We start from the raw sequence: 18,665 nt of genomic DNA on the forward strand, positions 1-18,665 counted from the left end.
CTGGGTGATGGTGGTTGTCAGCTACAGAAGAGAGGTATAGTTCTTTACCTGGGCAAGCAGAGACCTTAGGCCAAGTTGGAAGGTGGATCAAGGTAAAGTCCAGCTAGTGGACAGGTTGTGTCTACACTTAACAGTGGTATGTAGAGTACATGCACTGCATGCCTCTAGCATGGGTATAAATAGCAGTGTAAACGGTGAGGCGCTGCTGTGGGTAGTAGAGTAAAGACACATCAGAACCTTAGGGAATGTACTTTTCATAGCTGTCTACATGCCTCCCCCCGTCTACACTGCTGTTTTTAACAGCATAGTGTTCTGCTGCCTTTCTGCTGCCAGAGCCTTTCCCCACTGCAGTGTAAAGCTCTGGCAGCAGAGAAGGGCTTTGGCGAGGGGAGGCAGCAGAGAAAGGCTGCCCCTCCACCTGAGCTTTTCGCTGCCATTTGTAGCTACACAGCACAGTATGGGTACAGCCTGCTTTTCACTGTGGCATGTGGCTACGTGTTCCCGACACACTGCTGCCAGAGTAGATAAGACTTCAGTGTCTGGAACCAGTGGGCTGGCATCAAATGAGAAGGCAGCAATCAAATCCAGGACTGGCTGTGGTGTGCTAAGAAAATCCCCGAAGCACCATGGGCTGAGGTGTAGTAGGCATGATTTAGTCCCAGTTCAGTCCCATGACTTGGAAGAGTAAGGAAACACATAAAAAGGACAGACACAAACCAAACAGACAAAAAGCAGAGCAGACCTGAGCTCTAGGTTTTACACTTCGCAGTCCATAGAAAACTACCAGGCTCTTCACAGCTGGCCTTCCAGAGCTTTCCAGTAGCTCCTATAACCCAAACAAACTTAACTTGAAAACAAGAAAACATTGAGCAATTTCAAAACATGCGTGTTTTAGCAGTCCTAGGTCATGTCAACAAAAGTTCAACTCTCCAAGATGGTTCTGCAAGGATCCAGCAGGCATTGGGTGCTTTCTACTGCAACCTCGGGTAAAAGATTCATAGATTCATAGATACTAAGGTCAGAAGGGACCATTCTGATCATCTAGTCCGACCTCCTGCACAGCGCAGGCCACAGAATGTCACCCACCCACTCCTATGAAAAACCACACCCATGTCTGAGCTATTGAAGTCCTTAAATCATGGTTCAAAACTTCAAGGAGCAGAGAAGCCTCCCTCCAGTAAACCATGCCCCATGCTACAGAGGAAGGCAAAAAAACCTCCAGGGCCTCTCCAATCTGCCCTGGAGGAAAATTCCTTCCCGACCCCAAATATGGCAATCAGCTAAACCCTGACAACATGAGAAAGATTCACCAGCCAGATACCCAGGAAAGAATTTTCTATAGTAACTCAGATCCCATCCATCTAATATCCCATCTCAGGGGATTTGGCCTATTTACCCTGAATATTTAAAGATCAATTACTTACCAAAATCCCATTATCCCATCATACCATCTCCTCCATAAACTTATCGAGTAGAATCTTAAAACCAGATAGATCTTTTGCCCCCACTGCTTCCCTTGGAAGGTTATTCCAAAACTTCACTCCTCTGATGGTTAAAAACCTTCATCTGATTTCAAGTCTAAACTTCCTGGTGGCCAGTTTATACCCATTTGTTCTTGTGTCCACATTGGTGCTGAGCTTAAATAATTCCTCTTCCTCTCCTATATTTATCCCTCTGATATATTTATAGAGAGCAATCATATCGCCCCTCAACCTTCTTTTAGTTAGGCTAAACAAGCCAAGCTCCTTAAGTCTCCTTTCATAAGACAAGTTTTCCATTCCTCGGATCATCCTAGTAGCCCTTCTCTGTACCTGCTCCAGTTTGAATTCATCCTTTTTAAACATGGGAGACCAGAACTGCACACAGTATTCTAGGTGAGGTCTCACCAGTGCCTTGTATAACGGTACTAAAACCTCCTTATCCCTACTGGAAATGCCTCTCCTGATGCATCCCAAAACCGCATTAGCTTTTTTCACAGCCATATCACATTGGCAGCTCATAGTCATCCTATAATCAACCAATACTCCAAGGTCCTTCTCCTCTTCCGTTACTTCTAATTGATGCGTCCCCAACTTGTAACTAAAATTCTTGTTGTTAATCCCTAAATGCATAACCTTACACTTCTCGCTATTAAATTTCATCTTATTACTATTACTCCAGTTTACAAGGTCATCCAGATCCTCCTGTATAATATCCCGATCCTTCTCCGAATTGGCAATACCTCCCAGCTTTGTATCATCTGCAAACTTTATTAGCACACTCCCACTTTTTGTGCCAAGGTCAGTAATAAAAAGATTGGTCCCAAAACCGATCCCTGAGGAACTCCACTGGTAACCTCCCTCCAACCTGACAGTTCGCCTTTCAGTAGGACCCGTTGCAGTCTCCCCTTTAACCAATTCCTTATCCACCTTTTGATGTTCATATTGATCCCCATCTTCTCCAATTTAACTAATAATTCCCCATGTGGCACGGTATCAAATGCCTTACTGAAATCTAGGTAAATTAGATCCACTGCATTTCCTTTATCTAAAAAATCTGTTACTTTTTCAAAAAAGGAGATCAGGTTGGTTTGGCACGATCTACCTTTTGTAAAACCATGTTGTATTTTGTCCCATTTACCATTGACTTCAATGTCCTTAACTAATTTCTCCTTCAAAATTTTTTCCAGGACCTTGCATACTACAGATGTCAAACTAACTGGCCTGTAGTTACCCGGATCACTTTTTTTTCCTTTCTTAAAAATAGGAACTATATTAGCAATTCTCCAATCATTCGGTACTATTCCTGAGTTTACAGATTCATTAAAAATTCTTGCTAATGGGCTTGCAATTTCAGGTGCCAATTCCTTTAATATTCTTGGATGAAGATTATCTGGGCCCCCCGATTGAGTCCCATTAAGCTGTTTCAGTTTCGCTTCTACCTCAGATATAGTAATATCTACCTCTGTATCCTCCTTCCCATTTGTCATGCTACAATTATCCCCAAGATCCTCTTTAGCCTTATTAAAGACTGAGGCAAAGTATTTGTTTAGATATTGGGCCATGCCTAGATTATCTTTAACCTCCACTCCATTCTCAGTGTTAAGCGGCCCCACTTCTTCCTTCTTAGTTTTCTTCTTATTTATATGGCTATAGAACCTTTTACTATTGGTTTTAAGTCCCTTTGCAAGGTCCAACTCTACTCGACTTTTAGCCTGTCTCACTTTATCCCTACATCTTCTGACCTCAATTAGGTAGCTTTCCTTGCTGATCCCTCCCATCTTCCACTCCCTGTATGCTTTCTGCTTCTTCATAATCACCTCTCTAAGATGCTTGCTCATCCAGCTTGGTCTACAACTCCTTCCTATGATTTTTTTTCCCCTTTCTTGGGATACAGGCTTCCGATAGCTTCTGCAGTTTTGATTTAAAGTAATCCCAGGCCTCCTCTACCTTTAGATCCATAAGTTCTTCAGTCCAATCCACTTCCTTAACTAATTTCCTTAATTTTTGAAAGTCAGCCCTTTTGAAATCAAAAACCCTAGTTGCAGATTTATTTTTGTTAATCCTTCCATTTAGTTTGAACTGAATTAGCTCATGATCACTTGAGCCAAGATTGTCCCCTTCAACCATTTCTTCTATGAGGTCCTCGCTACTCACCAAAATTAAATCTAAAATGGCATCCCCTCTAGTCGGTTCAGCAACTACTTGATGAAGGAATCTATCAGCTATCGCATCTAGGAAAATCTGAGCTTCTATTATTATTACTAGCACTGGTCCTCCAGTCTATATCTGGGAAGTTAAAGTCTCCCATGATCACGCAGTTTCCATTAGTATTTACTTGATTAAAGACATTAAAAAGGGCTCTATCCATATCCAAATTAGATCCCGGAGGTCTATAGCACTATCGTAGGAGAGGCTTTACTAGTTTTCTTCCCCAATATAATTTTTGCCCAGACGGACTCTGTCTTATCCATTGCATCGCTTCTTATTTCTTTACATTCTACCTCATCATTGATATACAATGCTACTCCACCCCCTTTACCTTTGTTTCTGTCTTTCCTAAACAGCACATACCCTTCAAGACCTGTAGTCCAGTCATGACTACTATTCCACCATGTTTCTGTTATCCCTATAATATCTGGTTTCACTTCCTGCACCAGTAGCTCTAGTTCCTCCATTTTGTTACCTAGACTCCTCGCATTGGTGTACAAACATCTTAATTTTTGCTGTTTGGCCTCGCTCACATTTTGTACCCTATTAGGCACAGTCATTCTATAGCCAGTATAACCTATTAGACTAGTATCCACACCGCCCTCGCTCCTTATATACGTTCTCCTACCCATGGCTGTATCCTTTCTTACTTCATCTTCTTCCCTCTCAATGCTAAAATCTGGCATGGAGATTTTCTGGACATCTCCCATCCATCTCCCCCCAATTCCTAGTTGAAAGCTCTCTTTATCAGTTGTGCCAGCCTCGATCCTAGAAGTCTATTTCCTTCCCTACTCAGATGAAGTCCATCTTGAGAGAATTGACCTCTGTCCGTGAATGCCTCCCAGTGGCCATACATCCCAAAGCCCTCCTTATAGCACCACTGCCTAAGCCATCTGTTGACAGTCATAATCTTGTCAGACCTTTGTTGCCCTTCTCTAGGAACAGGAAGGATCCCGCTAAAGATCACCTGAGCCTCAATTTCCTTAAGTGTCTTCCCCAGCCTAGCATAGTCTCCCTTGATACTTTCCAGCAAGAATCTGGCTGTATCATTTGTTCCCACATGAAGGATAATTAGGGGATTCTTTCCCGCTCCCTTTAGGATCCTTTTCAACCTCAGGTCTACATCCCGTATCTTAGCACCCGGAAGACAGCACACCCTTCTATTCTCAGGATCAGCTCTAGTTACAAGCCTGTCTATTCTTCTCAATAAAGAGTCCCTGATCACATAGACCTGCCTTTTCCTGGTGACAGTGCTATTCTCCAGTCTCTCCCCTGTTCTCTCTGGCTGCAAGTTCTTTCCATTCCTATTTTCCCTTACAATCCTCTTCAACCCATCCTGTATCCTCTTGGGGCTCATATTTGGTGTAGTCTCCCTTGACTCTTCCCCTTTTCTATAGGACTAGCCTCTCTTCTCTTCTTCCTTACCCTTCCACCTTCAACAAGTACCTGCTGAGCCCCTTCTTCATTTTCCAGCTCTGCAAACCTGTTCCTAAGCTCTATTTCTCCTTCACTAGCCCGTCTTTTTCTCTGCCTGGTTCTTTGAGTCACATGTTTCCACTGACCACTTTCCTCATCCAGTCTCTCCTCAAAATTCCCCAGCCCTGCTTCCATCTGTGAGTCTGAGCTTTTCCCTTCAGATACCTCATATCTTTGCTCCATCATCTGCTCAAACCCCTTCCTTAACTCAACCAGATTTTCCACCTGCATCTCCAAACCTCGGATCTTTTCCTCCATCAGCTCTATCAGACGACATTTCATGCAGAAAAAACTCTTACCGGTTCCCCCCTCCAGGATCATGTACATACCACAGCTTCCACATCCAGTCATCCTCAATGTGTCTTTCACTACAGGAGTCACTCCCACAGCTGCCTCTGTATCTGTCATCTCCTTCCCACCTAAATCCTGTTAATCTGGGAAACACAAGCCACACCAAAAAGACCACACGCCCCCCAGCAAAAGAAACCCCAAACAAGCACCACAAGCCAAACTCCCCTTGCAAACTCCCACTCAAACTCCCCTGTTTAGAGCTCTGTTTGCTAGCTCCTGTGCCGCTGCAGCTGTCTGAGGTTTAAAACCTTTCCCTATAGTTCTAAGGTAAGAGTTCATAGGCCTTAAACCTGTTAGTCTCTCTCCTATGGGTAGGTTAGGTCATTTAGTCTTATTGTCACCCCTTTAAGTGTTATGTTCTCCTTCCTCATGCCCCCTCTCTTGCGACCTCTGAGCTCTGGATGTGCAAGCCACAGGAGCCCCTCCCTGCCCCCGGCCCTCTTCTGCTGACCTTCCTCTTCCCTTATTGTCTTGCTGTCTCTCCCAGGGCTGGCTAGTGTATGATGGGGTCAAGGTCTTGTCTAGGAAATAGGGAGGAAGAATGGGATTCAAAAATGAGGTGGGATAGCTAATAAGGAAGGCAGAAGAAGCTGTGAGTATCCCATTCTGGTTATATCATCTTGGTTCGAGTGTTGGGGCAGAGAAAAAAGACAATGGAAAAAAAGATGAAAATGGAGCAGAGAGTAGATTGAGTGAGAATCCTATACAGAGAGATGTAACAGGTGGGGAAGAAGAGAAAAATGCCAATGAAATCAGCACAATTGTAGATGTGTATAGTTTAGCACAGCCACTGGTGCCAGCTTAGCTTTTGGGGGGGAGGCTTTTTCATACATATGTGTGTGTGTGTACCAATGACTTCCTTTTAGCTAGAAAAACATGTTTGTTTATATTGAATCACCTCTGGGAGAAAATGTGAGGTTTAAATTACATGGGAGTGAGAGGATTGCAGCTTGAAATAATAGCCGAGCCCATAGTCCCTGGCTCATGCAGCTTCAGAAAAGGGCTTGTTATATTGACCCTAATTTTGTGATCCCAGAAATAATTGGAAAGGCTTGCAGAACCTTCATCCCCCACAAGATTCACCCACCCCTACTTGCTTATATTTCATTTCTGATAAATGTTTAATCATGTGAAATTCTTGATTCTTCCGAAATGCTGCCACTACCAAAGGACTGAGCACACAATTTAAGCTACAATATTAAAACATTTAAAATATATATTCCACAAAAAAAAATGCTGGCTTGGGATTCAGGTGCATGGGGGGTCAGTGGGTTCAGACACAGCTTACCTAATGTTGTAAGAACCATCTCTTCTACAGGAAGTCCTTCTGTGCCAGTACTGAAGCACAAGTACTACAGAGCTCTTTACAGTGGTTCACCCTAGTTGATATTTAAGTGATTTAAAAAAAGAAATAGGAAATTTGGAATGAATATAAGGTGATGGAACTTTACAGCACCTGTGTTTACCACAGGACATACTCTGCTTTAGCGAGTGCCTTAGGAATCTTTGAAGACCCTGTTAAGAGGTAATACAAATCAGAAGGTACACTAAGAGCGCAGAAGCTAAATCATCTGTGACTGTCGCAACTCTAATGGTATGTCTATACTACTTGCCGGATCGGCGGGCAGCGATCGATCCAGCGAGAGTCGATTGATCGCGTCTAGTTTAGACGCGATAAATCGACCCCCGAGCGCTCTCCTGTTGACTCCTGTACTCCACTGCTGCGAGAGGGGGCAGGCAGAGTTGACGGGGGAGCGGCAGCAGTTGACTCACCACAGCGAAGACACCGCGGTGAGTAGGTCTAAGTACGTCGACTTCAGCTATGTGAATAACGTAGCTGAAGTTGCATAACTTAGATCGACACCCCCCCATGCCGTTGTAGACCAGGCCTAAGCCTCCTTATACTGCTAGAACTAGTCTCTTACCTCCCCATCCACCTGAATCTGCCATCAGAATTCAAATAAGAATTCTGACGGGTCCATTTTTTGATCTTTTTGGAGATGCCACAGAAATCTATGTGGCTATAAATATAGAGGTTTAGCTGGAGGGCTGCTTTAGAAAATTTGAGACTAATTTTAAAGTTTGTTCCAATTTATGGGAAATAATTCACAGTATACAGTAGCATAAAGATGGTGCTGGCTTGTTCCACTCTGCTAGCTGCATATAAACTTGAGTACCAGCTGCCTGTGCTTACCCTTTACTATCCCTTGTTTTTCACTGGAAGGAGAAAAGATGATGTGTGTTGTCAGAATTGGCCATTAGCACTTCTCTTCCCTCTTCTACTGAGGAATGGAAGGGTACAGATCTGGGGATCAGTTCCTCTTAGAACAAGGAGCAGATTGCCTTACATATAGGCTCCTGGTGCTCCACTAAGTTGAGAAAGATGGGTGCTACAGACCCCCTTGGCAGTCCTTGTGGACCTTAGCCCACAACTTGAGAGCCCCTGATCTAGATGTTATAACAGGACTTTGTCATCTGTAACTTCTAATTTCTTGGATCAGGATTAGACTCTACGCTAGCTAGTATATGGTGGAGCTTTTGGTATTCACATGAGGACCTCATTGGCAAAAACAGCAGAAATCAACACTTTCCTTGGTATTTATCTGTGAAAACATCTCTGACAAATTACCTTAGTTTTTGGGTTTTGTGGGACTGTATTAGTCATGTTCAAGCAAAACTCCCATTGACTCCATACTCTGGCAAAGTTTGTCCTGGAGTGCAGGTTCAGGCTCTAAATTAGTAATAAACATTCTAGTGGGTAAGTCAGCTTGTCTGCGTTTTTTTCAAGGAAACAGTTATTTATAGAAATGAAAACAAGAGACTAGCTATGTAACTATTTCCAGCTATAAAAATATTAAAAGAAAAGGAATAATTGTCAGAATGGTCAGATGATAAAATGGAACCACCCTTCTATCTCTCTCTCTCACACACACACACACACACACACACACACACACACACACACACACACACACTGAAATAGGTCTTTTAAAAAAAATCTTGTCCAACTTTATAAATGGTATTTTTTCTCTTGTGTCTGTAACATTTTTTCAACTAATAAAAAAGAGAGAGAAATTAATGGGAAGGGAAAATACCTGCAAAGCTCCAAGAGACTAATGAAGTTATTAGTATTTTAGAGAAAATGAGGGAGAGTGGTGCAGCTAAGTGCCCAATGGTGACTTCAGCCTTTCACTAACATGGATTTTAGAGCAATAAATAGCCCAGAATTTTGTGCCTGATCCTGATGAAGCGTGGAGCTCGGTACCTCTCAGGATCATGCGCTTTTGTGTATTGTTTGTCGAGCTGAAAAAGAACAGAACATTATAAACAAGTAAATAGCTACCAAGTAAAAGCAGGATAAGGCATGGCAAGATAGACAAGCCTTGAGGGCTCTGATAAAGTAATTAAAATGGAGAGTGATGCTTGAGTGGTTTGTGTGTATTATAACAACCCAGATATTGAATTGCAGCCTTGATAATGACATGTCCATGCATTATTTATAAATTTGTGCTATGACATATTTTCAAATTAAAAAAGGCTTCATTCCTTAAGTAATAAAAGCCTGCCTGTGCATCGGACATACTTGAAGCTTATTGTATATTGCGTCTGATGCCCAGGAGCCCAGTCACAGTATATCTGGTGTTCTGGGGTATACTTTATTATGCTAGAGTCCAGTTATGGAAAACAAAGCTGGAATTGGACAACAGGAGATGGATCCACTCAATGACTGCCCGTTCTGTCTATTCCCTCTGAAGCACCTGGTGTTAGTCCCTGTCGGAAGACTGGATACTGTGCTAGATGGACCATTGGTGTGACCCAATATGGCTGTTCTTATGTACACCCTACCAGTTTGTAATTCATTGCAGATCAACTACAGTAAGACATAGTGACTCCCTTATATATTACATATTATAAAAATATTAATGGGATTTCGTACTGCAGGGTTGTTAAACTTTTTTTAAAAGGCTATTGGTAGAATGTACACTGCACTTGTTAGGAAGCACCTGTGTTATCAATATGTATTAAACAATTGGTCCGTTTTCCACTTTTGATGTTTCTGGGGTCCAGTTGGTTAGCATTTCTGACTTTAGTTATAACTAAATCAAGCATCCAAATCCCCATTTTAAAAAAGTGAGTGCTTGATGGGCTAGCTAAAGCTGCCAGATGCCTCAATGGTAGAGAATGTTTTGCTTCCTGTAGCCACAAGAAACAACAAACCCTGACTGATTAAATTCAAAATAAAAATAAATGGATTTAATGGTCTTTTTATGCCATGACATTCTCTTAATATATTTCTAGTGCAAATATTTAATCAAGCTATTATTTTTAAAAAATTTAAGTATGTTGTGTGAAAATACTGTGAAATTCTAGTCAAAACCAGTGGTGGTGATTTGTGCATTTTTTTAAAAAAATGGTGCATGTGTCACAACATACCAAAGCTGTCTCTAATGTGAACGAGTTCTTCCATCTGCTTATTGAAACAGAAATGATTTCTATTGATTAGAGCAGGAGACTGTGAGTCTGAAATCCTGGACTTTGTTCCTAGATTTGCCATGACCGTAGTCAAGTCACTTAACCATCCTGTGCCTCAGTTTGCCCATCTGTGAAACAGTTGTAATAATACCTTTCTCACTGAAGTGTTGTGAAGCTAAATTAATTTTTGCAAAGTTCTTTGGGGAAAGCACCATGGAATAGAAAAGTATTATTCCAATCACATCCCATCATGGATGACCCCCCACTAAAACACATACACACAGAGTCATAAGAACAGTCATACTGGGTCACACCAAAGGTCCATCTAGTCCAATATCCTGTCTTCCAAGAGTGGCCAATGCCATCTGCTTCAGAGAGAATGAACAGAGCAGGCAATCTTTGAGTGATCCATCCCATCGTCCCCTCCCAGCTTTTGGCAGACAGAGGCTAGGGACACACAGAGCATGGTGTTGTATCCTTGCCCATCCTGGCTAATAGCCATTGTTGGACCTATCCTCCATGAACTTACCTAAATCTTTTTTTGAACTCTGTTATAGTTTTGACCTTCACAATATCCCCTGGCAACTAGATCCACTGGTTGACTGTGTGTTGTGTGAAGAAGTACTTCCTTTTGTTTGCTTTAAGCCTCTACCTATTAATTTCATTGTGTGACCCCTAGTTCTTGTGTTGTGTGAAAGAGTAAATAACACTTCCTTATTCACTTTTTCCACACCAGTCAAGATTTATAGACCTCTGTCATATACCTCTTTTAGTCATCCCTTTTCCAAGCTGAAAAATCCCTGTCTTTTTAATCTTTCCTCTTATGGAAGTTGTTCTATACTCCTAATCGTTATTGTTGCCCTTCCCTGTACCTTTTCCAATTCCAATATATCTTTTTTGAGATGGGCACGAGAACTGCATGCTGTATTCAAGATGTGAGCGTACCATGGATTTTTATAAAGACATTATGATATTTTCTGTCTTATTCTCTATCCCTTTTCTAATGGTTCCTAACATTCTGTTAGCTTTTTTGACTGCCTCTGCACATTGAGTAGATGTCAGTCATATAACCCCATACATGTAACCCAGCAAATTTCCCTGTGCTAGTACAGCTCTCACTTTCTTCCCTTTCTCATCAAGAACACTTTATGCCTTTCCTCCAGCTGAAAAAACCCACAGGGCTAGGACCACAAAAAAAGGGGACTTGTATTCAGTATTGCAAGGCCTAATGCTTGGGGCTGTCTATGTATTAAGTAACATATTAAGGGGGTGCCTGGGTGGGTCCTTAAGTTTGTGCATTTGTTTCAGTGTTACCAAGCATTACAAAGGGTGTGTGGGTCTTGAAAATCACCAAAACCTGTGTGTTGTCTTTTATGGACAGCTCCTTTAGGTGCTGTGCCATCTATTGTAATCCACAGCCCTGAGTTCAGTGCCCAGGCTCCTATGCAATGTATGGGGAGAGATAGGCACCTAACAATGAGATTCACAAAAGCCAGCATGCTGAGTGGGGAGCTGCCTAAGCCAGCCAATAAGAATGCCAAGGAGAGGGAGTTGAGGTGCCTAAGTTTAGGCTGGAGGGAGGTGTCTTTTGCTCAGGCATCACCGTTGTGAACCCTCTCTAAATTCCCCTTCTGCCTGCTTTGAACCCAGGTCTCTCACCTCTCAGGTAAGTGCCCTAACCACTGGGCTATAGGGTGTTCTGCGGTGGGGCTCTTCCGCTCTCCTGCTGAAGTTGTTCCACTTTGTTTAAAATACTTAACAGTCACTGGGCCAGGGCAAATGTGAGAGAAACTCTATAGCCCTGAGGTTAGGGCACTGAGCTAGCATGTGGAAAAGACAGGCCCCAATCCCTGTTCCAATGACTAGTTGTTTATATAAAGTGGAACAGCTTCAGCAGGACAGATTGAGAGAGATTTCTGCTGCCCAAGTACCCTATAGCCCAGTGATTAGGGGCACTCTTTGAACGGGAGACCTAGATTCAAATCCCTGCTCCACATTAGGCACAGGAGTGATTTGAACCTGGGTCATCCTGCAGGGGGGCTCTAGCCACAGGGCAAAAGTTAGAAAGGGGGCAGCACCACCACTATCTTCTCATCCTCTTCCAGCTGTGTTTTGTCCAAGGCCCAATGCAGTAGGCGTGCTCAGAGCATGCCTACCAGATTGGGGCCCGCGGGCAAGATAGGCAGGGAGACACCTAGTTTGTGAATTCCATTGAGGCTTAGGGGCCTTGGCATCAGGGCTTAGGCAGCTGTGCACATGCCCCCTGGCAGAAATTCAGGCAGCTAGGGGATTTCACCACTGGAAATTTAGGCACCTACAGGGTTAGGTGGCAGCTGAGCAGGGATTTGAGATTTTGGCTTTGGGCACCGAAAGTGGCAGCTAAGCATCTAAATCCCTTTTAGATCTAGCCCACAAATGCCCGTTCTAATGACACAGGCAGAATTTTTTAGCAATAAACATGCAGCAGATAACTGCAGTGCTGTAATGTGCTTATGCTGTGTGGTTTCCCAGTGTCCCTTCAGTTCCATCTCTCCGACTGAGTGAGTACTGTATTTTTAAAAACGTATTTCCAACGTTATTGGATATTTTGGGCATGGGGGGTCGGAGGGAAGGTCGTTTTCCTGTAATCATTCTAAATAAATAATCGACAGTTGCTTTTTTTAATTGTCTCTTTTTTTTCCAAAAGTTACCTTAATTGCGTGTGCAATGTTCTGACGAGATAGCAATGAAATTGATTTACAAAGGTCCCAAAGTTCAGCTTGGTAAAGCTGTTAAGGTGACTGGTTAATTAGTAGACAGCCTCCTGTTTTGCTCAGGTGCTGTATCTTAGGGAGAATTTCATATTTCACTCCCCTAAATGTCTCTACCAATCTGATTACTTTAAAAGTTGCTCAAATCAGTGTGTTCTGTTTTTTTCCTAAGTTTTCTGCAATGCTGAGTTTACTGAGTTCTTACTGAATAATTAACATGTGTATTTCATATTGTTTTCTTTTAGAATAAGCCTTCTTCCCTTAATAAAGGTTACCTGCTGTTTTATTTATGGTTCACTCCTTTGCAAGACTCTGCATTGCTTCATTCTTTAATGTTAGTCTCTTCTTTATATTTTATACACACACATTAAAGAAATTGTTCAGTGATTGAATTACATAGCTGTAGGATGCACAGTTTGTGGCTGGGTGACATGCCACAAAGGTTATTTAGTGACTAATTTCTAAGGGGAGGGGAAATTGCAGACTTATCCTGTGGAAAAGTACTTACACGTCTCTTGAAGCAGCACTGTTTGGATGATCCAGTAAAACAAGATGGCCCATACTTGTTGCGAGCAGAGGGAATGAGGAGCCTTTTTAAGGTTTAAAATCTTTTTCCAAGAAGGCTGGATGCCTAAAATGTCCTATTCTAGACTGAGGATTCAGATTCAAGGCTGTAAACGAACTGTATTTTATGAAGTGGAACCAAATGTTCTTCTTACTGCTGTATCCATGCAGGTGATTTCCCTAAGTAAAAGTAAGTGGCTTTAATTATTTCAGAATAAAAACCTTTAGCAAGGATATTTTTATTTGTCTTTGAGTTGCAATGTTGTCTAGTTAAAAAAGTAGTATTGTTTTTAATAGCAGTCTCAGAACAGTAGGCATAAATACATGGATTAGAGGTAGAGTACTTAAGCATATTTTTTAAATTTGTGTCTGAAAGAACAGACAGTCTAAAATATTTCCTGAAAATCTTTGCCACATGTTTATAGACGCCATGGTTAATGTACACATTGACTATAGATGAGTTTAAGCAGTCAGCCATTATTTTTGCTCTTAAGTTTGTTTTGTGGCTAGCTTGGAGTTTTATAGATTTGCTCTATATTCAATAAAAAGTTAAATAGGTATTCTTTGCTGCCCCATAGGACTTTTAGGATACTGTGTGAATTAAACTTATGTGTAAGCAGGGATCTCTAAGGGCAACATCATGTAAAATGTAAATGTAAATGTAGCCAAACATGTAAAATACCATGAGATAAACATTTGTATAGCTGTAGAGGCTAGGCTTATGTGCAGGTGTACATGAAAGAACTGGGTATAATCAAGAAAAATGTTAAGTATGTGCTTGATCCTGTGCCATACGGAAGGAGAGGTGGTGTACCAGCTAAGCTGCACACACCACCTCAGCCAGCATGCAGGCAGCAACCATACAGTACATTGAAAAAGTGCACTATGCTTCTCATGGCTAGCTAGTACTTGTGCCCATACCCCTTTTGATATGGACGCATAGCACTGAAGAAGGTCTGTGTTGGGCCATGGGAACTGAATGTTGCCACAGTATGAAGGTGAGGGTGATCAGTAGCCACTGTCCAGGAAAACAAGTTGTCCTGCTAGTAGAAGGATTATAGCTTATGCACCATAACACCTCCCTCAATGTTTTCAGAGTAGTGAACAGCTCAGCACTTAGCTGAGCAGCTCCCATTACTTCCTATAACCCACCCACTTCACCCCCATTTAGAAGTGAGCCCTACATAGGGTTTGTGAGCACAGAGAGCAGGGGAGTTGGAAGGCTAACTCGTTTACAATAAATTGGAACATCCAAAGTACTGATTAACATTGGCAGACTGCAGGGTTGGTGATTAAAGAAGAATGGAAACATGGAATGGTAGCATGGGCAGAGGAGGAGAAACCACTACTTTGCAATCTACAGCGACCAGTCGATTAGGTACTCTAATGTGGGGTTGTCACTGGAGCCAGTAAATTAATACTTTTTATAGGCACTAGTGACATGTTCGGTTGTGCTTAGAGGCCACTGGTGTTTTTCAAACCATTTACCAACTCTGTAATTTTCAGAGGTACTGTTTCTTATTTCAGATTAAATTATTTCAGCCAGTGCAGAACTATATTGACATTTATTTGCAAAATTTAGTAAAGTTGACTTATTCTTTCAGCAGTGCAAAGCCAGAATGGAAGATCAGTAACTCAGCTATAGAAACTCTATTATAATGCAACTACTACAACTAAGATTTCAGGTTAATTAGCACAGTTTGGTTCTAATTTTATTCTGATGAAGGAATAAATTAACTAATTCATTTGTCTTTTTTAAATTAAATATTTCACTTGATTAACAAAGTAATAAAATATTTTTCTAGTGGAGTGATTTCAGAACCTATTCATTAAAAAAGTTATTTACATATAAATATATTAATCATTTTTGTAATAATACTTAGCACTTTCCATAGCATCTTCATTCAAAAATCTCAAAGCCCTGGAAAAATATTGGTTATAATTAAACCCAGTTTACAGTTGAGTAAACCAACTGTGATTTGCCTAAGGACACAGTGAGTTGATAGTAGAGCAAGGAACAGAGTTCAGAGTATCAGTCCTTTGTTTTAACATTTCCTTCTTATTTGTATGCAAGGGAAAAATACAAAAGATGTGGGCTAGATAGTGTCATTTAGGTACAGTTTAGTGTAAGGAGCAGCATGGCAGGGCAGTCTCAACTGGAGCACTGGAAGGCAAAATGCATCATGAAACATGCCACATCTACTACTGCACCCTTTGCTGAATTGCAGCTTGTCCTCTGCTGTCCATGAGGCCTCCATCCTCTCCTCTGGGGTGCCACACGATTCGGGGACATAGGGATGGACCAGGCCCTGCACTCCACGGAGTACAGAGACTGCAATTCTGCACAGCCCATACATGCATTATGCAAGGAAGAGTAAAGGCTCTTTTATGGCTTCCATTCCATAACATGCAACTGTGTGAGAGCCAGGCAGATTGTGGTGGTGCTTTTTTTTTTATATAGGCACCAGTTACCCTCCACCCTATCCTGATTTTTCATACTTGCTATCTAGTCACCCTAGTGTGACTGCAGTTGTGAAGCATGGGACATTACATTACGGCTACAGTAGGAGCATCGCTACCACACCCTTACTGCAGGCTGGCTGTGGCAGGAGATCACTTATATTGGCTTGGGCCAGCTCAGTCTCCTCTTTACTTTGTTCCTGAGGCATTTGCCTTTCACATCAGAACAGGAGGCCCAGTGTATGCCAGTAGTGTATGGGAGGAGGGGAGTAGAAGGAGGATGGATAAAGGAGAGAGCAAAAAAGAATTAAAAAGGGAGAGAGTAGAAACTCATAAAAGTTAGAACAGAGATGAGAAGGAAAAAAGAGACCATTGTATGCAGTCCTAAAGTACTCATGGGCAAAAAATCTGGGTACTTGGAACAGAGACAGAACAACAGGAGAGAAAGAAACAGGACAGGTGAAAGCAGAAGCTATAATCCAAACACACAAAAATTGTATGACTCCAATTTGCCAAGCTGTACATGTATCCTGTCTACATAACCCTGTGTTCCTGTCACTGTTACCCATGCCCTCCCTCCTTCTCTTTCTACCCCTGCCATTCCCTTCTTCTGATTGTTACACCCACTTTTTAAGTCATGTCTTCAATTACATTATAAACTTTTCAGGACAGAGACAGTGTCTTTCTCTGTGTTTGTGACATGCCCAAGACAATGGGGCCCCAGTCTTGACTGAGAACTCTGTGTACTATTGTAGTACAAATAGGGAATAAATATTAATAAATGTGCCAGTACTTGGCACAAATGGATATGGGGTAAGGACTGTAAATGCCAAGTACTGGCCAGTCCTATTTTGAACAATACTCCAGTTCCTGTGTGAATTTTTCATTTATGTCTTCATGCATCCAAACAGAAAACAGGAATTTTGTGCTGAATGAGTCCTCTACCTCAGGAGAAATGAATGACCATTCAGCATGAGTGTTGGATTGACTAGGGGATATTACACCTGTCACTGTTAATTCTGGGCTTTTCAAGTTTCCTATTGACACTTTTCTCCTCTTGGCCTCAAATTATCAAATTTCTCATGTGTCTGCCTGCCTGGGAATCCCAGCATCTATGTTTCTTCACCTTGGAAGACTGTTATTGTGCACAATGATTATAGACTTTGGTCTCAGTCCTGCTCTCACAGTCACAGGCACCCATTGCCACGTGTCCGATTTACACTTGTGGAGTCTGATCCAAAGCCCACTGTAGTCAGCAGGAGTCTTTTCATTAACTTCAGTGAGCTTTGGATCAGGCCTGTGCATAGCATCTGGCTTCAGAAGACACACAGCACAGTGTGTGGCTGTCTCTCTCAACAGGGCTGGCCTTAGGGAAAATGGCACCATGGGCATATTTATATTTTGGGACCCTTTCTTTGAGCTTAAGTACGGATACACAGTATGGTCACACACCTTGAGTTTACAGGAGAAGCTTTTAAGTTATGTTAAGGACTGTGTGCAACCTATAGCAGAGACCCCTGCAAACAGCCTGGGCAGCCTGTACACTCAGCGCTGGCTTGATGTAGCACCCGAGCCTCTGGCAGCTGCGGCAAGAATGCTGGGTTGGCAACCGTGCAAAGTGCTGGAGGGATAGGAGTGCAGCAAGGCACAAACTGAAGACCAGCACAGCACACACCCAACACAGAGTCTGTTTCCCTGAGCTGCTGGGAACCTGTCCAGGGAGCCCTGCCCCCTCCACTCCTCAGCACCGCCCAACTTTGGACACCGTTGTGCAGCCACAGGAGCTCTTGTCACCAGCCTGGGCGCGCCCCATACACCCCTGCTCCACGGGCATTTGGGGGCAAGTGAGCAGCTACCCTGGTGGGTGGGCTGCGCCAGGCAGCCTAGGGTGAGAGAGGAGACATTTGGCAGAAGCAGCTCTCCCCACAGCCCAGCACAGACTGATGCATGGTATCGCCCCAGGGGAAAGGCCAGCCCTGGCCCCTGCTTGCCCTGCAGGGCACTTTCCCAGGCCCAGTAGCGCTCCTGCAGCTCACCCCAGGGCAGACCCTCCCAAGCCACAAGTTGAAACAACCTCCTCCGCCCCCTGCAACTTTAGTCCCTCCCCCAGCTGGGAGCCAGCCCGACCTTCCTGCCCCTTCTGCCAAGCCGGAACACCACGCCAGCAACAAAGCCACTCACAAGTGGAGAGCAGAGCCCAGGTGATGAGCGCTAGCCTCTTACCTTGCAGCATCTGCTTGACCACAGCATCCCCCTGACCATGGTGCCCACCTGTAAGGCTAGCCCTGTCTCTCAAAGCAGGACAGACAGCTGTGTATGTAGAATGTTAGTCATCTCATTTTATCTTTTATTCAGTAGGGATTGTGCATGTTAAATTTTATTGTACAGTGTTTCTATTTAAAATCCAAAATTATACCAATTCACTGAACAAATGATAAAATTGTCCATGTCTCTCCTTGTGACTGAAACAGTCTGGCTTGGAGTTTGTTGTGGTTTTCACGGCCCATCCTTGTGCTCTTCTTTGTTCTGTTTTATTTATTTCTGTATTTTTGCTGCTGCCACCAGGTTATCTCCTCTCCTTTCTTTTTGTTGCTGTGTGGTGTTGCAAATCCCTGAACTCCAGTCCTAGGGAGAGTCCTTTGTAATTCCAAAGTGTGGCATCTCTGTGAGAGGAACAGTTGTACTGTATATACAGGCATGGCAATTTCCTTAACAATGGAAAATCTTGTTGGTGGGATAGGGAGAGAATGTAACCCCTTGCTTCACTACTGGCATGCATTGTGATTGCTGCAAATCCAGCCACATTATCATAACATGAAGGAGTAAACGTTGGACAAGGATTTCAAACAGATGGTGCGTAACAAGGCACGTGGGTCGCATGTTGCTAAACAAGTTAAGGTAG

At 42.8% G+C, this 18,665-nt stretch overlaps 1 protein-coding gene across 28 annotated transcripts in view; it reads left to right on the plus strand.

Moving 5' to 3' along the window:
* The window catches only part of KIAA1217 (KIAA1217 ortholog), a 528,161-nt gene that overhangs the window by 434,075 nt on the left and 75,421 nt on the right, over positions 1 to 18,665 (plus strand). Inside the window, exon 1 of one of the 28 annotated variants that reach the window (XM_043509464.1) lies at positions 13,281 to 13,493. The exons of the other annotated variants lie outside the window; for them this stretch is intronic. The gene's annotated coding sequence lies outside the window, so the exon portion shown is untranslated. Of the gene's footprint in view, positions 1 to 13,280; positions 13,494 to 18,665 lie in introns of those variants that run through there. 28 annotated transcript variants of the gene reach the window in all.

Source organism: Dermochelys coriacea, chromosome 2, assembly GCF_009764565.3.
Source record: "Dermochelys coriacea isolate rDerCor1 chromosome 2, rDerCor1.pri.v4, whole genome shotgun sequence".
Taxonomy (NCBI): Eukaryota; Metazoa; Chordata; order Testudines; family Dermochelyidae; genus Dermochelys; species Dermochelys coriacea.